Below are 13,555 nucleotides of genomic sequence, written 5' to 3' on the forward strand. Positions count from 1 at the left end.
AACCCAGTCCACCTGCATTGAAAGGAGAGACTCTTATCCACTGGACTGCCAGGGAAGTCCCTGAATCTTCCCTTTTTAAAGATGAAAAGTCTGACTGTCAGTGAAAGCTCTGAACAGGGCAGGTCCCGCGTTGCTCCTGCAGAGGTTGTTTGGTTGGTGCCTCTGAGAGAAGCTCCTATGCCCACTGGGGTGTGTGGCATGAGGGTTCTTCACAGCTCTCTGAAAGGGCTAAATGAGTGTTTCTCATCTATTAATATCCAAGATGGTGAATCCAAACCTTCCCAGGGACTCAGCTCAGACCCCTCAGTGGCATTCGCAGGTGGAACAATCAGGGCCAAGTATGAAGATCTGTGCGGTGTCTTCCTACCTCAGCCAGTAACAGGCAGAAGCTCTGCTAGACGCCTGGAGAGAGACTGCCATCAGACAGCATCTCTCTGAAGAACTTCCAGACCCCCTTTATAAAGCAAACCCATTACAGCGAACTGCCTTTTCACCAGCATTGTTCTGGGGAAATGGGGTCATTGCTGATAAAAATGCCAGATGGATATCTGTTACTTTGAGATTTCTGAATTGAAGTAAAGAGGACCTTCAATTTCCTTTGCCTCCTGGAGAGAGGATTCCATCCACAAACTTTCTTGAGCACCTACCAAGGCCAGGTATCATGACTGGTGCTTTCCATAGGTAAGTCCTATAGGTATAGCCTGCGAGTGTAGTTGTCTTGAAAGGTGGGGCTGTTCATGGTCTCTCTTCTGGCATAAGGGCAGAGTACCTTTGGATGAGTTTTACCACCCAGGAATCACTGTGAGTGTGACACAGGGGGCACCGGACCTCTGTGGGCACACTCTCCTTTGTACAGCGAGTGTAGACAGCTCCTCTCAGCAATCCATTTAGTTTGCTAGCAGCCCGCCCCTTGTTTTGAGCAGGGTTTTTCCCCCAAGTGTGGTCTGCAGACCTCTTGCATTAGAATCACCTGCTTGTCAAATATGCACCTATCGATTTGGAAGCATGGGGAGCAGACCTGGAGGTTTACATCTGTAACAAGTACTCAGATCAGTTTTATGGACACTGCAGATTGAGAACCAATGGCTTAAATGATCAAATTCCAATTTCTTCACCCAAGGTACAGTCCTTTTACAGTCTGGCCCCAGCTTATCTTTCCCATGTCCTCTCCAGGGCTCAGAACTTCTCCTGGTCTCCTCCCACGCCTGTATGCACCTCCCTGTCCTTTCTCTAGCCATGCCCTCTCTTCTTTCCTTACTGACCAATTCCTCTTTATCCTCCAAGAGCCTGCTCTCAAATGTCTGTGTCCTTGTGAAGTCATCCCTGAGTCTGGCAGGGGGCCTTTTTCACTCCATCCTGTCTTCCTACATGGGCTCTCAGGTGGGGAACACCTCGGGGCAGGCCGGCACATTGGCCACAGCCCTGAAACCCCATCATGGTGGGAGCTACTGGTCCACTTCTCTGAGTCTGCTGGAAATATTGGTAAATTGCCAGTATAAGGACTACTTTTTTGCAAGGAAAACTGAATTATTCTGTTACTTTGGTGCCCGTTCCACCTGGAAGTTAGAATTAGGCTTTTGAGAAAAAGGAGAACATGATGGCACCCCGAGGACCCAGGAGCGGAGGAGTTCCATAGCAGATGATGTTTAGAGGACCATCTCCCCTTCCTTCCGTCCGTTCCATTTATAATAAACCCTAAGAGTATCTGCTCTTGAGTGGTAAGGACATTGAGGAGAAACATGAAATGAACGCTAATGGAACAAATTAGAACCACAAAGACAACATATAATTGTAAATGCAGAATGTGATCAGATTGCCAGAAGAGCTGGGGCTCAAGTGCTCTTGAAAACAACAGGGTGACTGCGTCTCTGTCCTGTGTCCCACCACATGTGGCGTGCCACAATCACCGCGTGATAGTTTGCAGAGTGTGAGAGATTTCTTGCATTTCTGAGAGTCCAGAATCAGTTCCATATGTCAGTTTCATGACTGGTTTCATCTAGAACAGGGTTTGTCACTAGGATCCAAGGATGTAGCTCAAGAGGTCCCTGTATCCTCAAAATTACTTGTGAAATTTTGCATAAGTGTATATACCTTTTTTTTTTTGAAATATCCATTGTTTTCGTTGGTTTTAAAAGGGTCTGTAAACCTGAGACTTTTAGAAGCACAGCTCTAGAACTCCCAGGAGTGGAGCCCTATTTTTAGCATCCCCAAGAAGGGACTTAAGCATAGGCTTCTAGGTTCAAATTCCATCTTGGTGCATTTACTCACTGTACGACTTTGGGCAAATTCCCTAGCTTCTTTGAGCCTTAGTTTCTTCAAGTGTAACACGGATTGATAACTTCACCTGCTTCACAGAGTGGTTGCAAGGGTTACCTGAGTTAGTCCATGTGAGGCATTTAGAACAGTGACTATGACAGAGTAAGCATTCAGTTAACGTTGGCTGTGTTCATGCTATTATTGTGGGTTTTATTACTTTATTATTATCATCTAGTGACCCTTGACGCTCTGACAGGCCTTTATACCTACTACCATTGCAAACTTCTACTTCCTTTACCCCACCCAGCTCAGTGCTCTATCATTTGGTCTGTAAGCTTAGGGACAGATAGAGTAACTTGCCTCTTGCACTGAAATAGGCATGATGCTCTGGCATTAACAAGATTCTTTGGTAGACAGTGAAATTCAGATCCGTTCCTACTTTCTTACTGCTAATCAGTGATGCCCTGACTTCTTTAGGACTATCCTCTGCATAAATAATATTTTGCATAATTTTGCATGTTATGCATAATTCTAGTTTGCTGCATAACAATGTGTCAGTTCATTTTTCCCCTTTCTGTGCCCTGGAAAGAAAGAAAGTCATCTGAAATGGCTGGCAATCTCACAAGTGTTTGCTCGTTAGCATTGCATCCTTGCAACATTCCCCAGAGGTATGCTAATAAGCATCAAGCAAAACAACAATAAAGAAAATCAAGGGAGAAAAAAATATACACTACTGCAAAACAGATTTGTAGCTTTCACTGCTTACCAGTCACTCTGCTGCTGCTGCTCAGCCTCTGAGCTGTTAATTGTATGTAATTATAAAGTGCTGAACTATGAATGGTCCTGACTCGAAGCTGGGAACACAGAACGAGGCTATATTCAAATGATGCATTGATCTGTGAAGAGAAATATGCTGTTTACAATCTCAGTGGGTTGTTTCCCTCATAGTTCTATGATTCTTCAGATAATATTTTTTGGTTGTGGAGAAACAGCGTACAATGGTATATAGATGAGAGAGAGAAAGCCTTCCACATCAAGAGTTTGGGGTATTGAATAAAAATGAGATCCGTTTTCATTAACTTATACCTCAGGACAGAGGGTTTTAATTTTGGTAATTTAGACCTAAACTTGACCATGAATATTATGTAAAAACTCTTTAAAGTAAAGGAGGAAGGTGTTTGGGAGCTGTAAGAAGAACAGAGAAAGGACCTTCAGCTCTAAGTGTGGGAGGTTGCAAGGTCTTAGAAGAGGAGAGGGCATTTTGAGTTGCCCTTTAAACCTGTTTTGAACAGTTTTTGTGGTATGGGAGCTTGAAAATGGCCACAGTGGGTTTCTCTTGAACTTAGGTAACCTTGAAAGTAAATGAGAGCAAGCTAGATTCTGGAAAAATGATAATTACTCTGTTTCATTTAGGTGTTGTTTATTGTGCTTTCTAAGCCCAGGAAAGGCATTCTTTAGGTTGAATACACTAGAGAATGTTTCCAATTATGAAATAACTGAATGAACTATAAACTCTCTTGAAGAATTCTTTCTTTTATGTGTTTAGCAAGTATTGAGATCTTGGGTTCTAGAGTCAGACATCCCAAGCACTACTATTTATCAGTACTAACTACATAGCTTTATAGCCTTGGTCACTCTTCAGCTGCCTCAATCTGTAAAAGGGATGTAACAATATGTTTTCTTCCTATCTCACGGAAATGTTTGGAGAGTCAAACAAGAAATTGCCTGTGAAAGTGGTTCATAGATTCTGTGTTCCATTATAATCAGCTATTACTCTAGACCAATGTCTCATCCTCAGCTGCGTGATTTTTCATCCTACTGATGTAACAACTGTCATTTTTTTGGCACCAGCAATTGTTAGATACTTAGTGTATATAATCTCAGTTGAGACTTGGAATGATTCTGTGAGATAACAGGTAGCTTGATTCCCCACCTTTGTGAATGGGGAAATTGAGGCCCAGCAAATGAAGTAACTTACTAGGATCACACAGCTAGAAATGGGGGTGAGGAGGGAGACAAATTTCTCTGTTTGTGTTGATCAGTTAACAAATTACTGGGCGATCCATGCTTGGAAATAATCATGCTTTAAATTTAGTAGATACCTACCATAGCTTTCTGCCTTTGGTTTAGTTATTCTTTGTAAGACAGATTATAAACCACGTGATTTGGCAAACAAGACATCCTCTGGCACTGCGATTCTCAGAAAATCACCCAAGAAGCTCGTGAAATAAGCAGATTCTAGGGCCTATCATTCCAGATCCTAAGTTTGGAGTCCTGAGTAGAGACCTTGGATCTGTCCTTCGAGTAAATTCTGTCAGAAGTTCTCCCAGGGTATTGGGTGCCAGGTGGATCACAGCAAAGAAACATTGGGTGTCTGGTTGTTTGGGAGTCTCGAGAGCATGATTTGTTCTTTTGTATGATGCTTTTTACTATTTCTGTTCTGTTCTTTCCGTTCAGTGACGTGATGAGGCGTCTTATGATAGAATCTAGGCCGATTTAGGTGTGGTTAAGGCTGAAAGGCATTAAAAAAAATCAACCTCTGCTAGTTCCCCCCTCCCCGCTCCCCCCACCCCCTACCCCCAGGCCCTGCAGGAAAGTAAGTGACAATTGCTATAAAACAAAAGCTGAGTAATGAAAAATTAGGACCTGTTTTAATTTTTGAGCCTCAAAAAATGGTTTATAAAAATGTCCAGCAGCTTTAAGAATCATTAGCTAGGATAGAACACAAAGGACATTATTTGTTGCTGGTTAGTTGCTAAGTTGTATCCAACTATTTTGCAACCCTATGGACAGTAGCCTGCCAGACTCCTCTGTCCATGGGATTTCCCAGGCAAGAACACTGGACTGGATTGCCATTTTCTTCTCTAAGAGATCTTCCCAACCCAGGGATTGAACCCACCCACGTCTCTCGTGTCTCCTGCACTGGCAGGCAGGTTACCACTGAGCCGTCAGGGGAGCCCAAAGGTCATTATTAGAGGGATTTTAAAGAAAGTTCTTGTTTTATCAGCAAAGAACATGAACAAATACTTCACAAAAGAAGAAATATATATGGAGATGTCAACCCCAATAACAGTCAAAGAAATAGAAATCAAAGCAGAAATACATTATTTTTAACTTAGCAAATTGGTGAATGTTTAAAAAACTGACAAAAATATGGGTGACAAGAGGGTAGACATTATTTTAAACAATTGCTTATATTAATTTAGCCAGCACAGTGACTTTATTATGTACTTTATTATTATCCCCATTTTACACATGACAAAACTGAGACATATAGGGGCTTTTGTGTACTGCTGGTGGCATTATCTTTTTATTGGGTAATTTGACACAATGTTCAAGAGCCTTGAAAACATTCATCTACTTTGACTCTGTAATTGCACTTCTATGAACTTATTCTGTGAAAACCAAGAAAGGTTTATAAAAAAATCTATGTGCAAGAATATCCTGGTGGCTTTATACAAAATGCAAAAAAGAAAAAAACAAACCCATCTGATTTTTTCCCCCCTTTTTAAAAGAAATATGTTGAGAACTTTTACCTTTTCAGTTAAAGTAAGCACTTCACAGCTTCTCTTTGGCATATTCAAATCGCCAGCATCACTACTCATGTGCTTTGGGGCCATTATTAAGTAAAATAATAACACAAGCACTGTGATGTCCTGATCCTTAGTAGTTATCTGATAACCAAGGCAGCTACTAAGTGACTAACAGGGGTTGGGGGCTCAGAGGAATCCGCTGGGTAAAGGGATGTTTCCTGTCCAGGGTAGGAAGGAGAGTAATGGCTTGAGGTTTCATCATGCTATTCAGAAAGGCATATAATTTAAAATTTATGAATTATTTCTCAAATTTTCCATTTAATATTTTCAGACTGTGGCTGGCCATGAATAACTGCAATTGCAGAAGGTGAAACTGGTGATTAGGGAGTCTACTCTATAATGGAGAAGATAGAGACAGAAAATGCCTATTTTGGTGTCTTGAAGACCTGGGCTTTATTTTAGTCCCAGCTTTGCTTTTGCCAGCTGTGTGGACTGAGGCCAGTTATTCTATTTTTCTCTGAATGTATGTTTCCTTTTTGTTAAAATAGGCTTTACAATACTTATAATACTGGTGGTACAGGATTCTTCGATTTGTTAAAAAAAATAGCCACTTGTATAGTGCTTACTATTTGCTAGGCACTATTTTAAACACTGTAATAGTTATATTAACTAAATTAACCTGCACAGTGATTTTCTTAATTACATGCTATTATTATTCCCATTTTATAGATGAGGAAACTGAGGCACATTGAAGTTAATTGTCCAGGATCATACCTCTAGATAATGCTCAGATTTGAATCCAGGCAGTCTGGCTCAGATTTATACTTTAATTATGACACTGCTGCTGCTGCTGCTAAGTCGCTTCAGTCATGTCCAACTCTGTGCGACCCCATAGACGGCAGCCCACCAGGCTCCCCCTTCCCTAGGATTCTTCAGGCAAGAACACTGGAGTGGGTTGCCATTTCCTTGTCCAATGCATGAAAGTGAAAAGTGAAAGTGAAGTCGATCAGTCATGTCCGACTCTTAGCGACCCCATGAACTGCAGCCCACCAGGCTCCTCCATCCATGGGATTTTCCAGGCAAGAGTACTGGAGTGGGGTGCCATCGCCTTCTCCGAATTAAGACATTGTGCTGACTCAAATCAATTAAATGGCTTATGTGGAGCATTTAGTATATCTTTCTCTGTGGGAGTAATATCACCCTCCCCCTAAAGGAGTAAAAACTGATTATTACGGGACAAAAATGTTTTACACTTCTTGTATAAAGTGCAGATATTCATGCGGTATATAAACAGATACAGAGTATATTCGTGGTATTAAACATAAATGGGGGAGGGGAGTGATTAGAAATAAAATGTCTAAAAAGGCTGCTTGTTGTTGTTTAGTCACTAAGTCATGTCCAACTCTTTGTAACCCTATGGGCTGTAGCCTGCCAGGCTCTTTTGTTCGTGGGATTTCCAAGGCAAGAATACTGGAGTAGGTTGCCATTTCTTTCTGCAGGGATCTTCCCTACCCAAGGATGGAAACCTCATCTCCTGCACTGCAGGCAGATTCTTTATCACTGAAAAAATATTCCTTAGGGGGAATAGTAATGAAAAAGAGGTTAAAAACCACTGATCCAGTGCAATGCTAGGCACACAATAGGCATCTCATAAATTCTCTTTCCTGTTTTCATGCCAGTTTAGTTTGAGAGGTGAGAAATGGCCCAGTTGATGTGTTCCCCAGCCCGAGAAAGAGTTTAGTCTAAGCTTAACGCAAATGGGCCAAGAGGTAGAGGGCTAATGCTGTCGCTTGACTTACGCTGGAGTGGGAAGCTCGGTAGGACTGAAGGAACTATGGCTGCTCAGAGGCTGTTTTGAATGCACATTAAGCTTAGTTATTAAGCAGCATTTTTAAAAAAGTTATGCAAGATTTCAATGTCACAATCAGTCTGCTATTCAAGAATAGATGAATATTCAAACCTAACAAATACATGAGATAAATAATTTCTGCAGTCACTGTGGTGTCTCTCTTGGGTCTCAGGAATAAATGCAAACCAAGTACAACTCTATAGAGTATGAAGAAAAAATAACCCAGGCAAATTCTTATGTATGGTTAAAGAAGAAATTACTATATTTATGTATAATGTCTATCTCTCTAGTATGTGTAAAATCTTACCTTTAAAATAAAAAATTAATACAAAAATAGCACAATTAAGTCCCTTCCACTTTCCTTTTCTGTTTGGGGGAATATTGTTTTAATTATTTTATTTAATTCACTCAGGTAGAGTTATGTGTTCTTTTTTAATGTAATTTTTATTAAAAAATTTTTTTTACTGAAATATAGTGGATCTACAATGTTTTAGGTTTAGATGTTCAGCAACGAGATTCAGTTATATCCACACACATTCTTTTTTTATTTTCTCTTCCATTATAGGTTATTATAAGATATTGAATATAGCTCCCTGTGCTATAGAGTAGGTCCTCATTGGTTATCTAGTTTATATATATACTTGCTTGTTTTTCTTCTTCTTCTTCTTCTTTTGCCTCTCCTGCCACATCAGTCCTCTGAATGTTAAAACATATAAGTATAATCTGGATACAATTTATGACTATATTTCCTGTAATGAAATATAGAAATAATGGTTCTAAATATAATTTAGAACCATTATAGAGCACATAGCAAATTTCTTCAGGGATGTTTTAAAATGAAATAAGGCCTGCAGATATGTCCTTCATCACAGTGAGTCCTGGAGGACTGCCGACTTTACCTCTCTTTTGATTCTGTTATTGCACCTCTTGAATCAAGTACATTCTTACCAGGTACCTGTGGAGCCTTGTGGTGGCTTTTAGGGAGCTGAAAACAGTTATTTGCCAGTAAAAGCTTTCTTGGTCAACTTTGTCAGAAAGAGCTGGACCCCCCCTTTTCCTGGCAAATAAGGCTCAATTGATGACTGGTGGAAGGAAGACAGACCCTCTTTCACCCTTTGTCCCCTGAGGGGTTGAGAGCCAGGAGAAATTCAAGAGAACCATTGCTCTTTGGAAAGTGAAATCTAGGTGAATGCTACCATGGATAATGTCATTCCCTTCTGTCCCATGTCTAGGTAGATACCAGGCAAGGTTATGAAAAAGAAAAAAAAATTGTCCTTGGCTTCCTAGATTCACCCTCTCCCTTTCCCATCCCTGGTTGTACCCCCTAGTCCTTTTAAAGTTTTTTTTTTTTAAGATTTTTTTTTTCCTTTTTTGATGTGGACCATTAAAAAAAATTCAATTACAGTATTTTGTTTTCGGCAGTGCGAGGTCTTTTCTGAGGTGTGGGGGCTTTCTCTAGTTGCAGGGCGCAGGTTTCCTAGCGTCTCCTGTTGCAGAGCACAGGCTCCAGGCACATAGGCTTCAGCAGCTGCCGCGCATGGGCTCTAGCGCACAGGCTCAGCAGTTGGGGCTCATGGGCTGTAGCGCACAGGCTCAGCAGCTGCAGCGCACGGGCTCTAGCGCACAGGCTCAGCAGTTGGGGCTCAGGGGCTCTAGCGCACAGGCTCAGCAGCTGGGGCTCAGGGGCTCTAGCGCACAGGCTCAGCAGTTGGGGCTCAGGGGCTCTAGCGCACAGGCTCAGCAGTTGGGGCTCAGGGGCTCTAGCGCACAGGCTCAGCCGCTGGGGCTCAGGGGCTCTAGCGCACAGGCTCAGCAGTTGGGGCTCAGGGGCTCTAGCGCACAGGCTCAGCAGTTGGGGCTCAGGGGCTCTAGTGCACAGGCTCAGCAGCTGCAGCGCATGGGCTCCAGGCACACAGGCTCAGCAGCTGCGGCGCATGGGCTCCAGGCACACAGGCTCAGCAGCTGCGGCGCATGGGCTCCAGGCACACAGGCTCAGCAGCTGCGGCGCATGGGCTCCAGGCACACAGGCTCAGCAGCTGTGGTGCATGGGCTCTAGTGCACAGGCTCAGCAGCTGCAGCGCATGGGCTCTAGCGCACAGGCTCAGCAGCTGCAGCGCATGGGCTCTAGCACACAGGCTCAGCAGTTGGGGCTCATGGGCTTAGTTGCCCTGTGGCATGTGGAACCTTCCCAGACCGGGGATTAAATCTGTGTCCCCTGCATTGGCAGGTGGATTATTAACCGCTGGACCACCAGGGAAGTCCCAATGTGGACCATTTTTAAAGTCTTTATTTAATTTGTTGCAATATTGGTTCTGTTTTCTGTTTTGGTTTTTTGGCCATGAGGCATATGGGATCTTAGCTCCCCAGCCAGGGATGGGACCTGTACCCCCTGCATCAGAAGTCAAAGTCTTAACCACTGGGCCACCAGGGAAGTTCCCCCACTTTAATCTTGATCTACCTGATATGACAGCCTCAGTGACCATTCTCTTTTTCTCCACCCAAAGCTGAATGTTGCTCCAGGGGAGAGGGCATAAAGGAGAGAACAGGGGCTTCCTGCACAGAATCTCTCATCTTCTCGATCACATACTCTAGGGGCTCTGAGTGGGAATTCCAAGACATAAACCAAACAAAAAACAGCTAAGGGTTGAGGAAGATTGTTTGGCCTGTTGTGTCCTCATGGTGGCATCAAGAGTAAGTCGTGACTCTTTGTGAACTGATGATGGGTGCTAACAACTTCTCTGTCTCATGCTGATGCAGGCAGGGCTGGTTCTAGCATCACAGGAGACAATTCTGGTCTATTATCTCCCAACCTCCCTTCTTGTGGCCACCCCGGGATGTGTATGTTAGGTCCCCCACTGACATGTTTCCTGACTGCAGGAAGCGCAGTTGACGGAGGGCCCAGCTGCTGCGTTCTGAAACCCATCCCAAATTTCTTTAAAAAAATTTTAACATTTATTATTACTTTCCCCTCACATGTATTGAAATATAATTGATATACGACATTGTGTAATTTAAGATATACAATGTGGTGATTTGGTGCACATATACGTTGAGAAATGATTATGCAATAATATTTGTTAACATCTCTGTCGCCTCACAAAATCATCATTTCTATGCATGTGTGTTGAAAACACTGTAGATGTACTGTCTTAGCAACTTTCAAGTCTATAGAACAGTATTGTTTATTATCTTCTACCAAGGCCATGTTCCTGCTCAGCTGTTTTCAACCAATGACAGCATGAGGCAGGGACTGTTTCTGGGGAATGTGAGACTTCTCTGATGGGCAACTTTGGCTCAGGGACTCCCTGATGGCCGTGCTGAAGTCAGTACTGCATTGTCAGATTGTTGTTGTTCAGTCGCTGAGTTTTGTCTGACTCTTTGTGACCCCATGGACTGTAGCAAACCAGGCTCCTCTGTCCTCCACTACCTCGCACAGTTTGCTCTATTCATGTCCATTGAGTCAGTGATGCTATTTAACCGTCTCATCCTCTGTTGTCCCCTTCTCCTTCCCTCAATCTTTCCCAGCATCAAAGTCTTTCTCAATAAGTCGGCTCTTTGCATCAGGTGGCCAAAGTATTGGAACTTCAGCTTTAGCATCAGTCCTTCCAATGAATATTCAGGGTTGATTTCATTTAGGATGGACTGGTTTGATCTCCTTGCAGTTCAAAGGACTCTCAAGAGTCTTCTCCAGGATCACAGTTTGAAAGCATCAGTTCTTCGGTGCTCAGCCTTCTTTATGGTCCAATGTGATTGCTACGCTAGATAATTATAGGGTAATGCCAATGTCAGGTGCTTGTATCCAGTCTCCCGTCCTTCCGTCACTCCTTCTCTCAGGCTCACATCTGCACTGTGCTCTGAGGCTCTCCAGGTCCTGTGGTTACCTCATTTTCTGATAGGCATTTCCGCTGCTACATTTCTAATGTGTTCATCCCACTTTGACTTCTGTTTTGTAGAGAAGACCCTCATGATGACCTACCTCCTGGCCAGCCACTTCCCACCTTTGTTATTCAGCCCATTTCCCTTTGTACCCACTCCCTTAAACTTACTCTCAGGAAAGAGCATCTGATACCAGCTATTTTGGGTTACTTCTCGGCATACTCATATACCAAGAGAGCTCTATTTGCAGAGTTACAAATTTTTGTTCCTAACAAAGAAACTTCAGACTGTCATAAGCCTCTTGGATGCTCCAGCAACCAGGTCCAACTACCTAATCTGCTTTTTATAAACACTAGTTTCCCATCATCAACTCAATGGACATGAGTTTGAGCAAACTCTGGCAGATAGTGAAGGACTGGGAAGCCTGGCATGCTGCTGTCCATGGGGTCACAAAGAGTTGGACATAACTGAGTGACTGAACAATAAATTTCCCATTCAAATTTTTAAAAAATTAATGGGCATCCTCAAAAAATAGAAGCGGTTTTGGCAGGGAGGCTTTGGCAGGGAAGAATGTTGAGGGGCTAAGGGAAACCATAGTGATTCCTACTCTGGTGTGGCCATTCTCCTGCCTCAGTTTCCCCACTGGCTCCTTCCAGTGCATATGGAAGTGTCTGTGTGGGGGTCAGGTGGTCTGGGGATAGGCTGTGGCTCTAGCTGTTCCTGAGTATGGGAATCCAAACCAGCCTGGTTGCCCAGGGTACCTCCACAGCTGATGTTCCTGGAGGCTGTGCGTCTCAAAGAGCTGTCCATGGTTTGGAAAGCTTGTTCCTTATAACGTGTTTGGGAAAGAGAAGGTGTTACTGTTCTTTGTGCTGACCTCACCTGCTTTAGGACCAGAGCTGAAGGCATTATCTCATTTCCATCCAGGTGTCTACTCACCTGGAAGGGTATTAGCTATACGTCTTCCATGCCCAAAGCTCCCTCTAATTGTGATCTACCTTAACCCAGACCCCTTTAGACAAGTCGTTGTTGTTCAGCAAAGCTGTTTGATTGCTCTTCTAGATGATTTTAGGGTAATGCAAATCAGGTAAGCAGGAAAGCTGGGAGATACACACCCTAATCCTCAGATGGATGGTGGTGGTGGTGGTTTTTTTTTAATAGAATGCTTTTTTTTTTCTTTTGATGTTAATCATTTTTAAAGTCCCCATCGAATTCACTACAACATTGTTTCAGTTTTATATTTTGGTTTTTTGGCCTTGAGGCATGTAGGATCCTAGCTTCCAGCCAGGAATTGAACCTACACCCCCTGCATTGGAAGGTGAAGTCGCAACCGCTGCACCACCAGGGAAGTCCCTGTATGGTTGTTCTTTATACCAGAGGACTAAATGAGAAACATAGCTTCTACTGGTCATGCAATCATGCACTTACAATACAAATACTAGCATCTAACCTCTCTTGAACATGCAAAGAAATAGAGGAAATGCAAAGAAATTGAGTAAAACAATAGAAAGGGAAAGACTAGAGGTCTCTTCAAGAAAATTAGAGATACCAAGGGAATATTTCATGCAAAGGTGGGCAGAATAAAGAACAGAAATGGTATGGACCTAGAAGCAGAAGCAGAAGATATTAAGAGGTGGCAAGAATACACAGAAGAACTGTACAAAAAAGATCTTCACAACCCAGATAATCATGATGGTATGATCACTCACCTAGAGCCAGACATCCTGGAGTGTAAAGTCAAGTGAGCCTTAGGAAGCATTACAAAGTTGTGGAGGTGATGGAATTCCAGTTGAGCTATTTCAAATCCTAAATGATGATGCAGTTAAACTGCTGCATTCAATATGCCAGCAAATTTGGAAAACTCAGCAGTGGCCACAGGACTGGTAAAGGTCAGTTTTCATTCCAATTCCAAAGAAAGGCAATGCCTAAGAATGTTCATACTACTGAACAATTGTCCTCATTTCACATGCAAGTAAAGTAATGCTCAAAATCTTTCAAGCTAGGCGTCAGCAGTATGTGAACCTAGAACTTCCAGATGAAC

This window comes from Capricornis sumatraensis, chromosome 2 (assembly GCF_032405125.1).
Source record: "Capricornis sumatraensis isolate serow.1 chromosome 2, serow.2, whole genome shotgun sequence".
In the NCBI taxonomy this organism is placed as follows: domain Eukaryota; kingdom Metazoa; phylum Chordata; class Mammalia; order Artiodactyla; family Bovidae; genus Capricornis; species Capricornis sumatraensis.